Source organism: Podarcis filfolensis (genome assembly GCF_964270895.1).
Source record: "Podarcis filfolensis genome assembly, chromosome: 3".
Lineage (NCBI taxonomy): Eukaryota > Metazoa > Chordata > Lepidosauria > Squamata > Lacertidae > Podarcis > Podarcis filfolensis.
In genome coordinates this window covers 9,539,359-9,557,202 of record NC_139606.1, presented here as the reverse complement: position 1 = coordinate 9,557,202, position 17,844 = coordinate 9,539,359, and the positions used below count along the sequence as shown (strand labels likewise).

The following is a 17,844-nucleotide window of genomic DNA, read 5'->3' as shown; positions in this document are numbered from 1 at the left end:
TTGTTTTGGAGGGGTTGCTCTGGGAACCATCGGTTTTTCTCTTGTGAAGTAGGTATTTTGGGTGGCCCCAATAGTTTCTTATATTTCCAAATGTGTCCCTGCCCCTAAAATAGACTGGTGACTGGGAGCGGCCGCCGAGACCATATAACACCAGTCTTGAAAGACCTACATTGGCTCCCAGTACTTTTCCGAGCACAATTCAAAGTGTTGGTGCCGACCTTTAAAGCCCTAAACGGTCTCGGTCCAGTATATCTGAAGGAGCATCTCCAACCCCATCGTTCAGCCTGGACACTGAGGTCCAGCACCAAGGGCCTTCTGGCGGTTCCCTCACTGCGAGAAGCCAAGTTACAGGGAACCAGGCAGAGGGCCTTCTCGGTAGTGGCACCCGCCCTGTGGAACGCCATCCCACCAGATGTCAAAGAGAACAACTACTACCAGACTTTTAGAAGACATCTGAAGGCAGCCCTGTTTAGGGAAGATTTTAATGTTTGATGTATTACAGTATTTTAATATTTTTTTGGAAGCCGCCCAGAGTGGCTGGGGAAGCCCAGCCAGATGGGCGGGGTATAAATAAATAAATTAATTATTATTATTATTATTATTATTATTATTATTATTATTATTAATATTATTATTAATATTGGGCTGGAGGACTGCACTGTAAAATCCAGAGACATTCTAACTCTGAAGGGTGGCTGTGTAAATTAGGTAGGTTCACTATTAAATACGAACTGGGTCAAATATCTCCCTCATCCGTGGCGAGAAGGCCTTCTCAACAGTAGCCCCACACTTGCAAGCCAGGTGGGGTCCACATGGCCCCATGACTACAAGCCTTCAAACAGGCATTAAAGTTTCCCAGCACCCCCAAAGTATATTCTGCGGCTGTTTTATCTAGTGCTGCATTATTTCATCTGTTTTAATGATATTACACTGGAATGAATGCTATAATTTATTGTTATGGCTGATCTACTGTCGTTTTCATTGCTGCTGAGTCCCACTGCCGGTTTTTTTTAAAAAAAGTTTTATGGTGATTCAGTCTTTTAATAAATGTTGTGAACTTTTATTTTATGTTTATATGATGCAGGGCAATTGGTGAGTGCTTGCTTGGTCCTGAAAATACCTCAAATAAATAAATAGACGATTTGATAACATTAAACATTCTTAAATGTTCGGTCAATTTTGCCCAATCATCTGCTTTACTCCTTCATCTGTTTTGGTTGCTCAGTTGTTTAGTTTGGTTATGAAGAAAGAGAAGAGGTTTATATCTGGATTCTGGCTCTTCCAAGCCAGAACATAAAACATGTTCTCACCTTAACGTCATGTCCTGCTTTTCTGTCAGAGTCAGTCCTACCATTAGGTAAAGTAAGACGACCACTTCAGATGGCAGATGTTGGGTGATGGGGCGGCTGGCTTTTTCTCCTAAGCCCCTTGGCCATTTCCCTTCATTGGAGAACAGATTTGTGCTTGCCTCTAAAGGTAAAGGACCCCTGACCGTTAAGTCCAGTCACGAACGACTCTGGAGTTTTGGCGCTCATCTTGCTTTACTGGCCGAGGAAGCTGGCGTTTGTCCGCAGGCAGTTTTTCAGGGTCATGTGGCCAACATGACTAAGCCGCTTCTGGCGAAACAGAGCAACTCACGGAAACACCGTTTACCTTCCCTGCCGGAGCAGTACCTATTTATCTACTTGCACTTTGACGTGCTTTCAAACTGCTAGGTTGGCAGGAGCAGGGACTGAACAACGGGAGCTCACCCCATTGCGGGGATTCGAACCGCTGATCTTCTGGTCGACAAGCCCATGGCTCAATGGTTTACACCACAGTGCCACCCGCGTCCCCGTGCTTTCTCCTAGCCACCCCAAATTATCACCCTGCCCCATGTGCACTGGAGGATGCTGTCTTGTTACCATTGTAGAAGTAGGATTCAACTGAGTGGGTGCCATCTTGTCCTTTGCCTCGGGCAGCAAAATATCTTGGCCTGACCCTGTTTTTGACATGCCTCCGGAATATGGCTTGCTATGCACCTCCCTTGCTCTGACTTGGGACAACAATGTGGATTATCTCCTGTGATACCAGCATGGTCTCTGTCAACAACAGGTGCCCCACTCAGTGGCTTTGGGTTGCTCTGGAATTCTGTTGTAACTCTGGATATTCCGGTTTAGCAGCTCACCTCAAGTCACAATCACATACCCCTCAACATTTCTCTGATGAAAATGTTGTTGCTTCGTCGTTTAGTCGTGTCCGACTCTTCTTGACCCCATGGACCAGAGCACACCAGGCACTCCTGTCTTCCACTGCCTCCCGCAGTTTGGTCAGACTCATGTTTGTAGCTTCGAGAACACTGTCCAACCATCTCGTCCTCTGTAATCCCCTTCTCCTTGTGCCCTCCATCTTTCCCAACATCAGGGTCTTTTCCAGGGAGTCTTCTCTTCTCATGAGGTGGCCAAAGTCTTGGAGCCTCAGCTTCAGGATCTGTCCTTGCAGTGAGCACTCAGGGCTGATTTTCTTCAGAATGGATCGGTTTGATCTTCTTGCAGTCCATGGGACTCTCCAGAGTCTCCTCCAGCACCATAATTCAAAAGCATCAATTCTTCGGCGATCAGCCTTCTTTATGGTCCCGCTCTCACTTCCATACATCACTACTGGGAAAACCATGGCTTTAACTATACGGACCTTTGTTGGCAAGGTGTTGTCTCTGCTTTTAAGGATGGATGCTGATGAAAATAGGGACATCCTATTCCACCATCACCATCATAATTTTTTTTATTTATTCCCCACCCATCTGACTAAGTTGCCCCAACCATTCTGGGTGGCTTCCAACATATATAGAAAAACATAATGTAACAGGGGTGGCCACCTCCCAAGAGACTGCGATCTACTCACAGAATTAAAATATGGGAGTGATCTACCCCCTTTTTAAAGGAAGGAAAGCCCTGCTTTTTAGGGGTACAGGGCAAAGTTGTTGAGAAAGAAAGGGGGACGGCCACTCACCAACACACCTCTGGGGAAACAAACAGCTTCACTGAGTAAACTCCGTCTTCTGTTCTGCAGATCATACAACACTGGAGGGTGGAGCAACAGGGCAGGGCTGGATTCTATTTTACCTACACTAAGGAAAGGGACCCAGCGATCAACCGTGATCTACCAAAACCTACCGGGAATCTACCAGTAGATCGCGATCGACCTGTTGGACATCCCTGTAATATAACATTAAACTTTTTTAAAAAAATCCCCATACAGGGCTGCCTTTAGAGGCCTTCTAAAGCTTGTGTAAGTGCTTATCTCCTTGCCTCGGGGATCGTATAACTCCATACCCTCCCACATTTCTCCAGGGAAATGGGAAAGGGACGTTCTACCATACCCATCAACATTTCTCCGTTGAAAATATGGACATCCTAAAGAAAAGTGGGATATTTCGGGATCAAATCAGAAACTGGGATGGCTTCTGTAAATCCAGGACTGTTCCTGGAAAATAGGGACACTTGGAGGGTCTGTGAACAGGGGGAACCACACTTTATCCCATCTGTAACCATTGTTATGGGGAGGGGGAGGTAAAGGTAAAGGGACCCCTGACCATTAGGTCCAGTCACGGCCGACTCTGGGGTTGCAGCGCTCATCTTGTTTTATTGGCCGAGGGAGCCGGCATATAGCTCCTGGGTCATGTGGCCAGCATGACTAAGCCGCTTCTGGCAAACCAGAGCAGCACACGGAAACGCCATTTACCTTCCTGCCAGAGCGGTACCTATTTATCTACTTGCACTTTGACTTGCTTTCGAACTGCTAGGTGGGCAGGAGCAGGGACCAAACAACGGGAGCGCAACCCGTTGTGGGGTTTCGAACCGCCGACCTTCTGATCGGCAAGTCCTAGGCTCTGTGGTTTAACCCACAGCGCCACCCGCATCCCCATGGGGAGAGGGAACTCCTTACCAATTTCATGAAACCGGCAGCTCTGCTATGATTTATGGGAAGTGAATAGCAGCTCTTGATAGGCTCAAAAAGGAAGCTGCTACAAAGCCTTCTTGTAGGTTGCTTAGTGACACGGTCATTGGGAGGCTAAACAATGGAATGTCCTGTTGCTTTCCGTCATGGTGAGGACGTATGATTGATTTCCTCAAAAACAAATCGCTTGCCAAAGCGGGCTGCTGTGAGACTCGAAGCAGAGCTCGTAGGGCTTAATTGTTAATTCCCTTTCGACGTTCTTTCTTATTTTGCTAAATGGGCCTAATTATACATATGCAAATGGGCAACCTTTGGAAGGAAAGGGATGCATTCCATTTGGTAAACTGCATTGCACTAGCTGTCTCAGATGCAAGCCTGCTGAGATACCAGCAAACCACCCACCATGCCTGAAATGGCCGCAGGCTGAAGAAGAAGAATGGCAGGTTGTTGATTCTATCTCCAATGGAAGCTAGTTGACATCTAATGTTGGTATCCATCAAGCTCTCTGTCATTTCTGTTGTTGTAGTTGGAACAGATGGCATGAAAGTACAGTGATACCTTGGTTCTCAAACGTAATGCGTTCCGGAAGTCTGTTCCAAAACCAAAGCGTTCCAAAACCAAGGTGTGCTTTCCCATAGAAAGTAATGCAAAGCGGATTAATCTGGTCCAGACTTTTAAAAACAACCCCTAAAACAGCAATTTTACTATCTAACGAGACCATTGACCTATAAAATGAAAGCAATAATTAATGTACTGTACTATAATATAAATAAAACAGTATTGTAGATGATAAAAATTAAAATTAATTTTTTTCCTTACCTGCACTGATGATAGTCATTATTTGGATGGGGGGCTTTTAACTATTTCCGCAGTCAGTCAATCAATCAATCAGTAGCTGATCTGGGATCCACATAGTCACAAAAACAAATTAACTGAAAAAGCCTCAAAACAAAAAACTCAAAATAAATAGCAAAAACAAAAGCACCAAATATAAGCTCCAAATACCATCTGAGAACACTGCAATCGGAAGGCTTGAATTACAATGTGGGGTGTGTGTGATGCAAATTCGCAGCGCAACAGGAAACAAAGGGGGATTCAAAACAGCATGTTTGGAGGGGGCCACTAGGTGGCGCATCGGAAGATGGCTGACAATAACATCTCTCCGACCCACACAAGGTAATTTGGAGGCTATGATGGGGGTAATTAGCCTCCTTAACCCCCCCAGGATTGTCGGGGGGACGGCCCTTGCCTGCTGTGTCCTATACCACCCCCGAATTTGTGGGGGTGGGGGCACTAGGCACAAAGCCCTCCTGTGGGATTCCGGCACTCCTGGACGCCGTCCCTGATTCGCGCCGCTAGTTGCAAGCATCTTCAAAAGAAACAATTTGGACGAGATAAATTGCACATGCTTCAAGGAAAAAGGGGAGTAAAGACTGCTGACAGAAGAGATCTCTGATAACAAGACAAGAATAAAATATGAGAAGATACGTCAAGATGCGGTATGACTGAGGGGGGAGGGGGGGAAAAACCTGCCTTCCTTTTTCTTATGTGATTTAACAAGAATCCCCTCCCCTAATGAGTCAGAAACTAAGGACTTAAGCTGTGGATTTAAGGCTGTGTGGAGATAAACTTTCGAACCAAAGCAATGTTTCAAGATGAAGCTGGAAAGCTAAGAGTTTTGGAATGACGCAGTTAAAAATGCCGTGGCCATTTTGGGAGGCATTGTTGGAGCTCTTGGGTCTGGGAGGAGAAAGAGAGAAATAGAGTTGTTTACATATCGTGGATCAACTCCTCGGTGGGACTTAAGAGCGACAAATGCCAAATTTATGATGGAAAGAGTGATGTTATCTACGAAGGAGATATATGGAAACCATCTGGACTTAGTGGAGGAACGGGAAATCCACACAGGATTATTATTTTGCTTATTGGCTTAAGGAGACTAACAGAAGAGATCGTAAAGGGAAAATAGAAATTATATGAACAAGATATGATGTGGAAACACCAAGATAAGACTGGATAGAATTATGAATTTTGTTTGGACTGATTGGGACTGATTTGGACATTAACGCAGTAATAAGAAGATTATCTGAATCCCCCTTTGGATCTTGAAGTATGGGTTCCCCCAACAAAATTTAAAAATTTGGCTTTGTAATTTGGAATTTATGTGATGTGATTTAATTTGATGTGATTGGCCAGTTAATAAAAATTATTTACAAACAAAAAAAACAAAAAACAAAAACAGCATGTTTGGCTTCCGAAAAAAAAGTTTGAAAACCAGAATACCTACTTCCAGTTTTGCAGCATTCGGGTTCTGGAAGGAAAAAAATTAACTTCCAAGGACTGATTTATGAAGACTGTCTATACAAATTTGACTAGCACTGTGCTTGTTTACTTGGACACCCCAAGGTATTCGAGGGAGCTTACTCTGATGTAAATTTGCGCAACATTGCAGCCTTAGCAGATTCTCTGGCATGCAGCCTGCACCCTTGAACACATTAAGGGCAGTGTAACCTCAGATTAGATTATTGCAATGCATTATACATAGGGCTGCCTCTGAAGACAGTTTGGAAACTTCAACTAGTGCAGAATTCAGTGGCCAGGTTGCTCACTTGAGCAAGACAGTTTGAGCAAATGACACCTATCCTGGTCTGACTGCACTGGCCACGAATTAGTTTCTGGGCCCAATTCAAGTGCCGGTTTTGACCTATAAAGCCTTAAATGGCTCAGGACCACAATACTCAAGGACTGCCTCTTTCCATATGAACCTACCTGGACCCTGAGATCATCTTCTGAGGCCCTTCTTCATGTGCCTCCTCCTCAAGAGGTCTGGAGGGTGGCAACACGAGAAAGCCACTTCCGCCTTCAGAGGAGGTGGGATTGCGGGCTGCACACCCCCACCACGCTTGCTGTGATGGCCTGGGAATCTGATTCAGAGGCCGAACTGGAGGAACTCCAGCCTGCACAGGAGTCCCTGCCTCCAGGGCCAGCTGAGCTGGGGCAGGGCCTTGGATCCTCAGGAGCAGGTGTATCCACTCTGGCTCCGGAGGGGATTGAGGACACATTGCCTACAGGTGCGCCTCTCCCAGCCCTGTCAGGGGAAGGTGAGTCTCCCCCTGGGTCCAGTAACCCTCCAGCCTCTCCTGAGCTGCAGAGGCTCAGGGCAGAGAGGCGGAGGGAACTGGTTTTCCCCAGGAGGAGTGCTCGCCTTAAGGCCAGGAGAGGCGGGTCTCCTGGGGGCCGGGACCGCCCCTGGCCTCAGAGAAGATAAAGGCCAGTCAGCCCGGTTCCAGGTTGCGGGAGCAACGTCGTTGAATACCTGCTTCTGCCTGGACCCAGACCTGTCCTTCCAGAGTTTCCCGTCCCCGCCCGGCTTCCTGCTTCGGACCCCGCTTCGCTCTTTGTGAACTGTTTCCAGACTCGTGACCCAGGACCGGACTTTGACCACGCCAACGGTAACCTTCCCCCCGGGCTGGCTGGCTCTCAGCCTCCGCGCGATTGAGGGAATTCCCGGCCGCATCATCCCCCGGACAGCCAATCGGCTGGCTCGGGGTGTGTGGCCTGTCCAATTTAACGCAGGGGTGGCCGGGGATCTCCCTCTTTTGCAAATTTTTTGCAAATGGCGGCGCGCATAGACGCTGCGGCTTAGTGCTCTCCCTTAGCGTTTTGTTTTGTTTTTATTATTTTTACTTGGTCCGAGTATGTCTGACCGGGCAAGAAAGATTTACAGCAGGCAGGAACTTCTGAAGGTCGGATTACAGTGTGAACAAGCTGTAAGAGCTGATTATTTTCGCCTAGATAACGTTCCGGTGGGAGTAGCCAGGCCGCCGGGCTCTCCATGGATTACTATGCCTCCAGGGAGGAGGCGAAGGCGGCGTAGAGACAGGAGGCAAAGGCGGGGTTGTCGGGCTGGCGTCCTGGTAAGATTACAGAGGAGTCCATCTAAACCACCACTCCCCAGCATATTTCTTGCCAATGTGAGATCTCTTGCCAACAAGATGGATGAATTGAGGTTGCAGGCAGCAAAGAACAGCCTTGTAAAAGATTGCTGCGTTTTATTTGTCATTGAGACATGGCTTCAACCGTCCATACCAGACACAGCTATTCAGTTGGAAGGCTGGGTGGTACATCGTCATGACCGAGGCATGGACTTCGGAAAAACTAGAGGAGGGGGGCTGTGCGTATATGTGAACAAATGCTGGTCCAATAATTCTAAGACTGTGGGCAGTCACTGTTCACCGGATTTGGAATATGTGGCTGTTAAATGTAGACCAGCCTATCTCCCTAGGGAGTTTACAGCTGTTATGTTAACTGGTGTGTACGTGCCACCAGATGCCAATGCCAACTTGGCTTTGGGACGCCTGCAGAGCCTTATCAGCAGCCAGCAAGACAAGTATCCTGAAGCTGTGCACATCATTGCGGGAGACTTCAACCATGTAGAACTTAAAACAGTGCTCCCAACGCTCTATCAGCATGTGAAATGTCCCACAAGAGGGGACAAGACACTAGATAAAGTTTATTCGAATGTAAATCACGGCTATAGGGCTTTACAGCTGCCACACTTGGGCCAGTCCGACCATATGTCTTTGTTCCTGGTACCAGCATATATCCCACTCAGGAAACGGGCTCCCACAATATTAAAATCTGTTAAAATCTGGCCTGAAGGTGCTATTCACCAGCTGCAGGACTGTTTTGAGAGAACTAATTGGGATATTTTCGATCGTTCAGACCTGGAGGAGCACACGGCGGCAGTTCTGTGCTATATCAATCACTGCACAGACACTGTCACAGTAAACAAATCCATCCGGTTTTATCCCAATCAGAAACCCTGGATGAATAGAGAGGTCCAGGGCCTGTTGCGGGAAAGGAACAGGGCTTTCAGGTCAGGCGAGGTGCAGCTTTACAGTGTGGCAAGAGCAAACTTGAAGAGGGGTATTCGACAGGCAAAACGGGATTATAGGCTGAGGATTGAGGATAATTTAAAGAGCAACAACACAAGACAGATGTGGCAGGGGATTCAGCACATTACCAACTACAAACCTAACCTTGGTGCTGTCGACGGTGACCCTTTGCTGGCGGAGGAGCTTAACCTCTTCTTTGCTCGCTTCGAGAAGGAGCCACCTGAGACGCCGGTATTACAGCCACCAGCCCTTAGGGGCCCCTCATTCACGGTAGAGGAGCATGAGGTGAGAAAGGTATTGAGGATGGTGAATCCGAGGAAGGCGGCTGGACCTGATGGCATCACTGGAAAGGTGTTGAAGGGCTGTGCGGATCAGCTGGCGAGGGTCTTTACTAAGATCTTCAACAAGTCCTTACACCAGTCTATTGTCCCACCCTGCCTGAAGTCGTCAACTATTGTCCCTCTGCCCAAAAAATCCACAATCAGTAGTTTGAACGACTACAGACCAGTTGCACTGACTCCAATCATCATGAAGTGTTTTGAGAAACTGGTGCGCCGTCATATTATTTCCTGTCTTCCATCAACTTTTGACAACTACCAGTTTGCATACAGGGCAAATAGATCCACAGAGGACGCTATCACCACCACTCTCCATGCTGCTCTGTCCCATCTGGAGCAGCCGGGGAGTTATGTGAGGCTGCTGTTTGTGGATTTTAGCTCAGCTTTTAACACTATTCTCCCCCATAGACTGGTGTCCAAGCTAGAGGCGATTGGACTCTCCAACTCCACCTGTCTCTGGGTTTTGGATTTTTTGTCAGAACGTTCTCAGAGGGTTAGAGTAGGGTCACATATGTCCACAGCCCTTAGCCTTAACACCGGCTCACCACAGGGTTGTGTGTTGAGTCCCCTGCTCTATGCTCTCTATACGTATGACTGTACAGCCATCTATTCCAGCAACAAAATCATCAAGTTTGCTGATGACACTACGGTGGTAGGGCTCATTTCAGGAGGGGATGAGTCCGCCTATCGGGACGAGGTGGAGCGGCTCTGTGTTTGGTGTGGAGAGAACAATCTGGCTCTTAATACGGCTAAGACCAAGGAATTAGTGGTGGATTACAGGAAAAAAAAGGCGGACATTCAGCCCTTGCATATCAATGGGGAACGGGTGGAGAGGGTGGCGGAATTCAGGTTTTTGGGAGTAACTATCGATCAGGGCATGACTTGGAGCGCAAATACCACTGCTCTGGTGAAGAAGGCCCAGCAGAGAATTTATTTCCTCAGACTTTTAAAGAAGAACAATCTGAGTGAGAGACTGCTGGTGTCCTTCTACCGAGGCTCCATAGAGAGCATTCTTACATACTGTATTTGTGCTTGGTTCTCCAGTTGTACAGCTAGGGAGAGGAAGGTGCTCCAGAAGGTCATAACCACAGCACAAAGGATTATTGGTCAACCTCTCCCATCCTTGGAAGAATTGTACGGTTCCCGTTGTCTTAGGAAAGCAAACAACATCCTGCAGGATTCATCTCACCCGGGATACAGTCTGTTTGCACTACTGCCGTCTGGCAGGAGATATAGAAACATCAAGTCAAGGACAAATAGACTGAAAAACAGTTTCTACCCGAGAGCTGTGGCCCTTTTGAATGCTGTAACTCGATAGTGTGACTTGGGAGATTGATGGGTGTGGGTGTGGGTGTGGCTGGAATGTGGTTTGTGGGTTGTTGTTGTTGTTTTGCTTTTGTTGTTTTTAAGGGATGGCATCCAATTTCGTTGCACTTGTGCAATGTTGCACGTGTGTAATGACAATAAAGAATCTATCTATCTATCTATCTATCTATCTATCTTTTGCCGCCTCCAGCTGCTCCGGTTTCCCACCCACCCATTCTTTAAGGTTTCGTCTGTGACCTTGCTATGGACATCAGTTGGTCACTGTTAAGGGGCCTGGTAGGAATTTCTTCCTCTTGGCAAATTGGCCCCAGCCACTTGGTTTCTCACCTACCTCATAGCAAATCGTCACAACCTCCTTGGTATTGGCGGTTAGGCATTGGTATTGGTATTGTTATGTAGATGAAGGGGGGAGGAAGCGCCATCACCTCCCCCGCGTATTGAAGGGTAGTCCGATAAAGGATTCTGGGGGGCGTGGCCCTGTCTGAAGCCTAGGGAGGTGTGGGCGTAAGGCACTCCCCCTATTGGTGACCCTGGGGGAGTTCCTGGTTGATGTGCATCAGCAGGACTCCCCCTACTGGTGGTTAACCCTTCCCGGACTTCAAGCAGAAGGGCTGAAGCTGGATATAGTCGGTTAGGACCAATGCCTAAGCCAATACCGCTCATCACCTGTACCCCAAAAAAGTTGTGGCCATATTTAGCCCATTAATCTTAAATAATTGTGTCACGTGTCTTTATTTCCACTGGGGGGAGGGGGCGGGAATTCGCCATGCAACTGGCCTTCTCCGCAGTGACTCCTTGTCTGTGAAATACTCTCCAGGGATGTTCACTTGGTACCTTCATTACACACCTTTAGGCGCCAGGCAAAAGCCATAGGAGGAGGTGTTGTTGCTAGAGAGGGAAGGGGGAGGAGCTCAGTGTGAGCAACTCCATCATGGAGGAATGACCGGAATTCTTTGTCATTTACCGTGATGACTGAATAAATCATACGTGTGAACTTTCTTGTTTCCTCCCTGCTTCTTGGTGCCATTGCGGGGAGGGAGAGGATTTCTCAAGCCAGACACCAGTTTTGTGAAAAAAACAAAGAACTGTGTGCACACTCTTTTGATGACAAAATACTTCTCTCGGAGTGCTGAGAAGTTCTAGGAGTCTTGGCATATACCATAAGTTTCGTTGCCTTGGAATTAAGGTTACTGGAGGCTAATAGCATTTATGTGATATAAGGTTTATTTGCAATTACACTTGTCTGTCAATCCATACACCCCATGCTTTTTTAAAGGGCAGACTTGGTGGGAAGGAGCAGTCATGCTGGGGTCTAGCTCTGTGGGAAATATTCCTGCAAAGCAGAGACTATCTGCTTCTCCTTCTTCCCACCTGGGATCAGGCATGGAGAAGAACAGAAAAATAAGGCAAACCATAAGGAATTTTAAGAGCACATACAATGAACACCCATGATAGAACTGAGGCACTTCAGAATATTTTGGCTGATAGGAGTTAACAGTCAGAGACTGGCCATTGTGACTTCATGCTGATGCTGCTCCCCTGAAGGCGAGGGACTGGCCCCTGTGACCACATGCTGATGTCACCTGCTTGAAGATGATTGGCCATTGTGACCACATGCTGGTGCCAGGATAATGACTGATCCATGTGTCCCCATTCAGATGTCCTTCCCAGGAAGAGAGAAACTGGCCAATGTACCAACCCACCTGAAGGAGAGACAGGCCATCCCTTTCAATTTATTGTATATCATTTCCCTGTAAGCTTTAACCTTATACAAGACCACCACATATGATAAAAAGAACCTCCTTTCTCTTTACATTTCCAACACTTGTTTGGTTTAGATTAATACACTTTTGCCAGTTCACTTGCTGTTAGTTACCAACGATATATCATTTTCATATAATCTTCTCTTAAACCATAACATGATATAAAATTCACACCAGCCATACAGTCCTGCTTCTGCCTGCCTTCATGAGTAGGGCAATGTGTCCACTATTACCTGCTCCAATGAAGGTTGACCAATGTACTCCCCACATGATGATACCTCTGGCCTCCAAGACAGAGAGTGGCCAATGTGGCCTCATGTTGATGCTGCTTGCTTGAAAAAGGTCCCAGCCATTGTGACTTCATTCTGATGCTGCTCACCTGAAGGAGAGGGACTGGCCCCTGTGACCACATGCTGATGTCACCTGCTTGGCCATTGTGACCACATGCTGGTGCCAGGATACTGACTAATCCATGTGTCCCCATTCAGATGTCCATCCCAGGAAGAGAGAAACTGGCCAATGTACCAACCCACCTGAAGGAGAGAGAGGCCATGATGATACTGCCTGCCTGAGGGAGAGACACTGGCGTCTGTGACCGCATGATAACGATGCCTACTTGAAGGAGAGAGAGTGGCCAGTTTTGCCAACAACTTTCATGATAAAGGTGCCCAAAGCCCTTGGACCCCATAAAAGTAGAAGCTGAGGTTTCTCAACTTCCTTTCTTACTCTGTCATTCTCTGAAAGGCAAGAGTCATCTCCCCTCCAGCTGTCATCCAATGCTCTGGAAAAGGTGGGGGACTGCCCTGTCTTTTCTTGTCTGCCTGTGAGAGCATCTCCTGTATCCGCCAGAGGCCTGAAACCGCTTCAGGGTTATGCTGAGGATTATGGACTCCCCAAGACGTTTATCTACTGAGGTGGCCATCCTAAAGCCACTGCAGGAAGCCCTATGGCCCATCTGCCTCATGTGTCAGGAGTCCAGGTTCCCGGCTTGATAACACAGTAAGTGTAGGTAATGAAAAGGGAGGATTTATTGCAAAAACAAACAGATAGCTCCGGATGGCTCTAAGAAGAAGAAGAAGAAGAGTTTGGATTTGATATCCTGCTTTATCACTACCCAAAGGAGTCTCAAAGCGGCTAACATTCTCCTTTCCCTTCCTCCCCCACAACAAACACTCTGGGAGGTGAGTGGGGCTGAGAGACTTCAGAGAAGTGTGACTAGCCCAAGGTCACCCAGAAGCTGCATGTGGAGGAGCGGAGACGCAAACCCGGTTCACCAGATTACGAGTCCACCGCTTTTAATCACTGCACCACACTGGCTTTCTAACACAGCCACTGGCATTATCACTCAAGATGACCCTTCTAAAACTCCTTCCAGTGTCTACAGAATATATTGAACCAACGCCCCTTACATTTCTTGTTTTGCTTCCTATCTAGCAGCCCTCCCATTCGCCGACTCTTTGGCCTTATTAGATCATCTCCAGCCTCTTCCTTTTCTAAGTGTCTCTCTCTGTGTCTGAGCTGCCTGAGAGCTTTGGCTGTGTTCCCGCCCGCTCTCAGTTCCCTTCGCAACCAACATCCCAAGGGGCAGGGAAGCTGACTGTGACCACTGTTCAGCCTGCATCAGATCTAACCCTCTCTGTTCTGCAGCCGGCTGTAAAGTTCCACTAGGAGTTGGCTCATTCCTGACACCATGTTGGCTTCTGGACAGGGACATCCGTTGAGACCCCTTTAATGTGACACGCACACCTCCCATACCATGCGTTCATGTTGTGTGCGATGCTATGGGGTGCGCGCAAGTAACACGGGCATGCCACATGGGTTGCATGATTAAGGTGAGCATGTCATGCAGTGTGTGCACACGGTTGCTGAATTTTTGTGTGTGTGGCCTACGCCCCTGCTTGAAAATTTGGTGGGGAGCCTTGGTCACCCCGACTCCCCCAGATAGAACCTATGGAATGCACTCCCACAATAAATAATGACAGTGCATTTTTCTGGGGGTACGCAGGGGTACGAATACCCCTAAATATTTTGTGAATCTAACGTGAGACATAACTATTATTATTATTATTATTATTATTAAAAAATAGTTTCTTCTCTATCACGGTGAATCATTATTTCCATTGCTACCCTGATGGCGGCCTCATTTCCTGTCACAGTGTCTCCTGAGTCTCAAATGGAAGCGAGCGTTCAATGTGTGAAGTAGGAATTGGAATCTAGCACGCTGATTGGTCCGTTTTGTTGTATTTACTGTATTTGTTTCCCCGGATTTGAATGATAAAATGTTGATTTTCATGAGTCATAATGAGAGTACCCCTAAACGATTTTTTAGAAAGAAAAAAAACACACTGTATAATGATGTCCACCAACTTGGGGGGCTGTAAAAGACGTATTGAGACAAATTTGTGGATACTAAGGCTGTCGGCAGCCACAACCCACAATGAATGACTTCTAACTCCCCTGGACGGAGGCAGTATGTCTCTGAATGCAAGTTTCTGGGAATCACAAGAGGGCAGAGAGACCTGTTTCACTCAGCTTCTGCTTGTGGGAGTACCATAGGCACCTGCTTCGCCACTGTGAGAACAGGATTCTGGCCTACATTGGCCTGTTTCTGTGGGCTCCTCCTAAGGCAAAGTGAGGTGGAATGGAGCCGACTGCTCCTCTAAACAGCCCCTCAGGTGTGGGGCAGGCAGGGACTGAGCAACCCTGCGGTGGAGGAGGCAATAAAATGGGTGAACTTCAAACTTCAGCAGAGCAATTCCACAGAGACTGGAGCTGCTCCTCCTACCCCGATGTCCCCCTTTCCCCTTCCATTATCACTATATTTCATTCTTGATGCTTTGCATCTCGCATCCTTGAGATGGTTTTATTCATGGTCTCATTAGTGTTGAGTTTCTCTTCAAAGAGAACCATGTTTATCATTTCATTCCCACCCCCCCTCCGCTATTATTTCCTGCGTTATGACTTTCACCACAGGGTTTGATGCCCATTTACCTCTGACAACTGACAACCGCTTGCTTTTGCTGGAGGCATCTTATTATTCTATCTGCTCTTTTCCTCCTCTGTGTTTGCTTCCGTGTGGATTTCTAATGATCTGTTTTGCTGTATTCTTCCTGGCAACAATTCTTGGGGGATTTCTTTTTTTTTTGTTCTCGTAGGTTTGAATGGAACCGTGCTGGAATCAGCGCTGACATCTCTGGATTCTCGCCTCCATCTTGCCTGAGTTTGTGTGTTTTAAATATTTTTGGTGACATGCCTTGGCTCATTCAGCGAAGTCGCTCTTAGCCTTTGAAACGTGTCATTAAGGGATGAATGGATTTAACTTGCAGTCCTGTGCACACGTACCTGGAATCAAGTCCCATTGAAGCTTACTTCTGAGTAGACCTGCACGGGATTGCACTGTGATGGAAACATTAGCATTTTCACATCCAGTGCCAGTTCATTGGTTATTCAGTCAATCATATTCTGCTCTTCTGTTCACAGAGCACAACATAAAATTGCAAAAAAGTACACATCAGTGGGGGTGGGGGGGAGAGCAGGAATTTTAAAAGACAGGTTGTCAATCAGCAATAGCATTAAGCGTCCAATGCCTCTCAAAATGTATTAAATGTTTTTGTTGAAAGTTTTCAACATAGAATACAATAAAAGCCAAACTAATCTAAAGAAAAGAAAAATAAAGAAAAACATTTTTTTTAAAAAAAATAGAGAGGCAGGAGAAAATGAGAAAAGTTAAAAATGAAATTAAAAAAGCCCTCTATCAGAATTATGTCGAATCACCTTTTCCATGCACAGAAAAGTAGACCTTCCCAGCTCTCACCTGGGCCCCGGCCTCCTGCCCTAGGAGATGCTTTCTGCCCTGCCTCTCAGACAGATCCCCTCATCTACGATCGCGCTGTGGGTTAAACCACAGAGTCTAGGACTTGCCGATCAGAAGTTCGGCGGTTTGAATCCCCACGACGGGGTGAGCTCAAATTGCTCGGTCCCAGCTCCTGCCAACCTAGCAGTTTGAAAGCACGTCAAAGTGCAAGTAGATAAATAGGTACCGCTCCGGCGGGAAGGTAAATGGCATTTCCCTGCGCTGCTTTGGTTCGCCAGAAGCGGCTGAGTCATGCTGGCCACATGTACACCGGCTCCCTCGGCCAATAAAGCGAGATGAGCGCCGCAACCCCAGGCATCTGCGACTGGACCTAATGGTCAGGGGTCCCTTTACCTTTACCTTTAAGAGCTACAAAATAAAGCAGCTAGACTAAATAAGAGAGACAGGAAAAGAAAAGAAAGAAACAGGGGCTTCTGATTCTCTGTCAATTGCATATGTATAACAATCTTTCAAAATATTCAAAGCATGCGCTACAGCATAACATAAATCAGTTGTCTTATACTTATAGTCACCATTCACTTCTCACTATGTTATGTACTGAGCTGAATCCTGCAACAATTCTAGAATTCTAGAACAATAGGATCCAGAATGCAGCAGTCTGATTGTTCTGCAGGAGCCACCCAATCCAGCTCCAGGTGGAAGTGAATCGGCGACCTGATTGGCCTGCAGGAATAGCCAATCAGGCTCCTGGATGAAGTGAATCAGCAACCTGATTGGCCTACAGGAGCAGCCTGAAATTAGCCAGTCACGCGGGGCCCATTGTTTAAATAATGTATATACAGTGGTACCTCGGGTTACGGACCCTTCATGTTACAAACGCTTCAGGTTACAGACTCCACAGGTTACAGACTCCGCTAACCCAGAAATAGTACCTTGGGTTAAGAACTTTGCTTCAGGGTGAGAACAGAAATCGTGCTCCGGCGGCGTGGCAGCAGCAGGAGGCCCCATTAGCTAAAGTGGTGCTTCAGATTGAGAACAGTTTCAGGTTAAGAACGGACCTCCAGAACGAATTAAGTACCGTATTTTTCGCTCTATAAGAAGCACCAGACCATAAGACGCACCTAGTTTTTGGAGGAGGAAAACAAGAAAAAAAATATTCTGAATCTCAGAAGCTAGAACAGCAAGAGGGACCACTGCGCAGCGATCCCTCTTGCTGTTCTGGCTTCCGGGATTAGCTGCACAGCCTGCATTCGCTCCATAAGACGCACACATATTTCCCCTTACTTTTTAGGAGGAAAAAAGTGAGTCTTATAGAGCAAAAAATACGGTACGTAACCAGAGGTACCATTGTATAGCTAGACATTTTGGGGAAAGATTCATTCATTGCTACTATGAGCTGAATAAAGAGCATGAAATTCACACTCGACTCCAAGTATATTTCACACCATTTCAGGACAAAGAAACAGAGCCCACCCCAGCACCCCAACCCTCACCCACCATGGTTCTTACACAAAGAAGGGTTACCCTTGCTCTTGACCCAACCCAAAAGGGTACCCACAAAAAAACCACTGTTCCTGGATATTTGTGTTATCTCAGGGTGGGCCTTGGGATGGGAGCCAACTCGTAGGGGCCATGGGGGCTTCAGCCCCCACCATAAAACATTTGAGGGGGCCGGGCCCCCACAATGTTGATGGGCATTCCCATTCAAATGGTGTGTGCGCACTGCGTCATGTGATTGATTATGCAGGGCAGGGCTTATCTAGGCCTCC

At 47.1% G+C, this 17,844-nt stretch overlaps 1 long non-coding RNA gene across 1 annotated transcript in view; it reads left to right on the top strand.

Moving 5' to 3' along the window:
* The window catches only part of LOC310759538, a 209,833-nt gene extending 192,412 nt beyond the window's left edge, over nt 1–17,421 (top strand). The window contains exon 3 of the long non-coding RNA XR_014546390.1: nt 17,338–17,421. This is a non-coding gene — a long non-coding RNA (uncharacterized lncRNA). The remainder of the gene's footprint in view (nt 1–17,337) is intronic.
* The last annotated feature ends 423 nt before the right edge of the window (nt 17,422–17,844 follow it).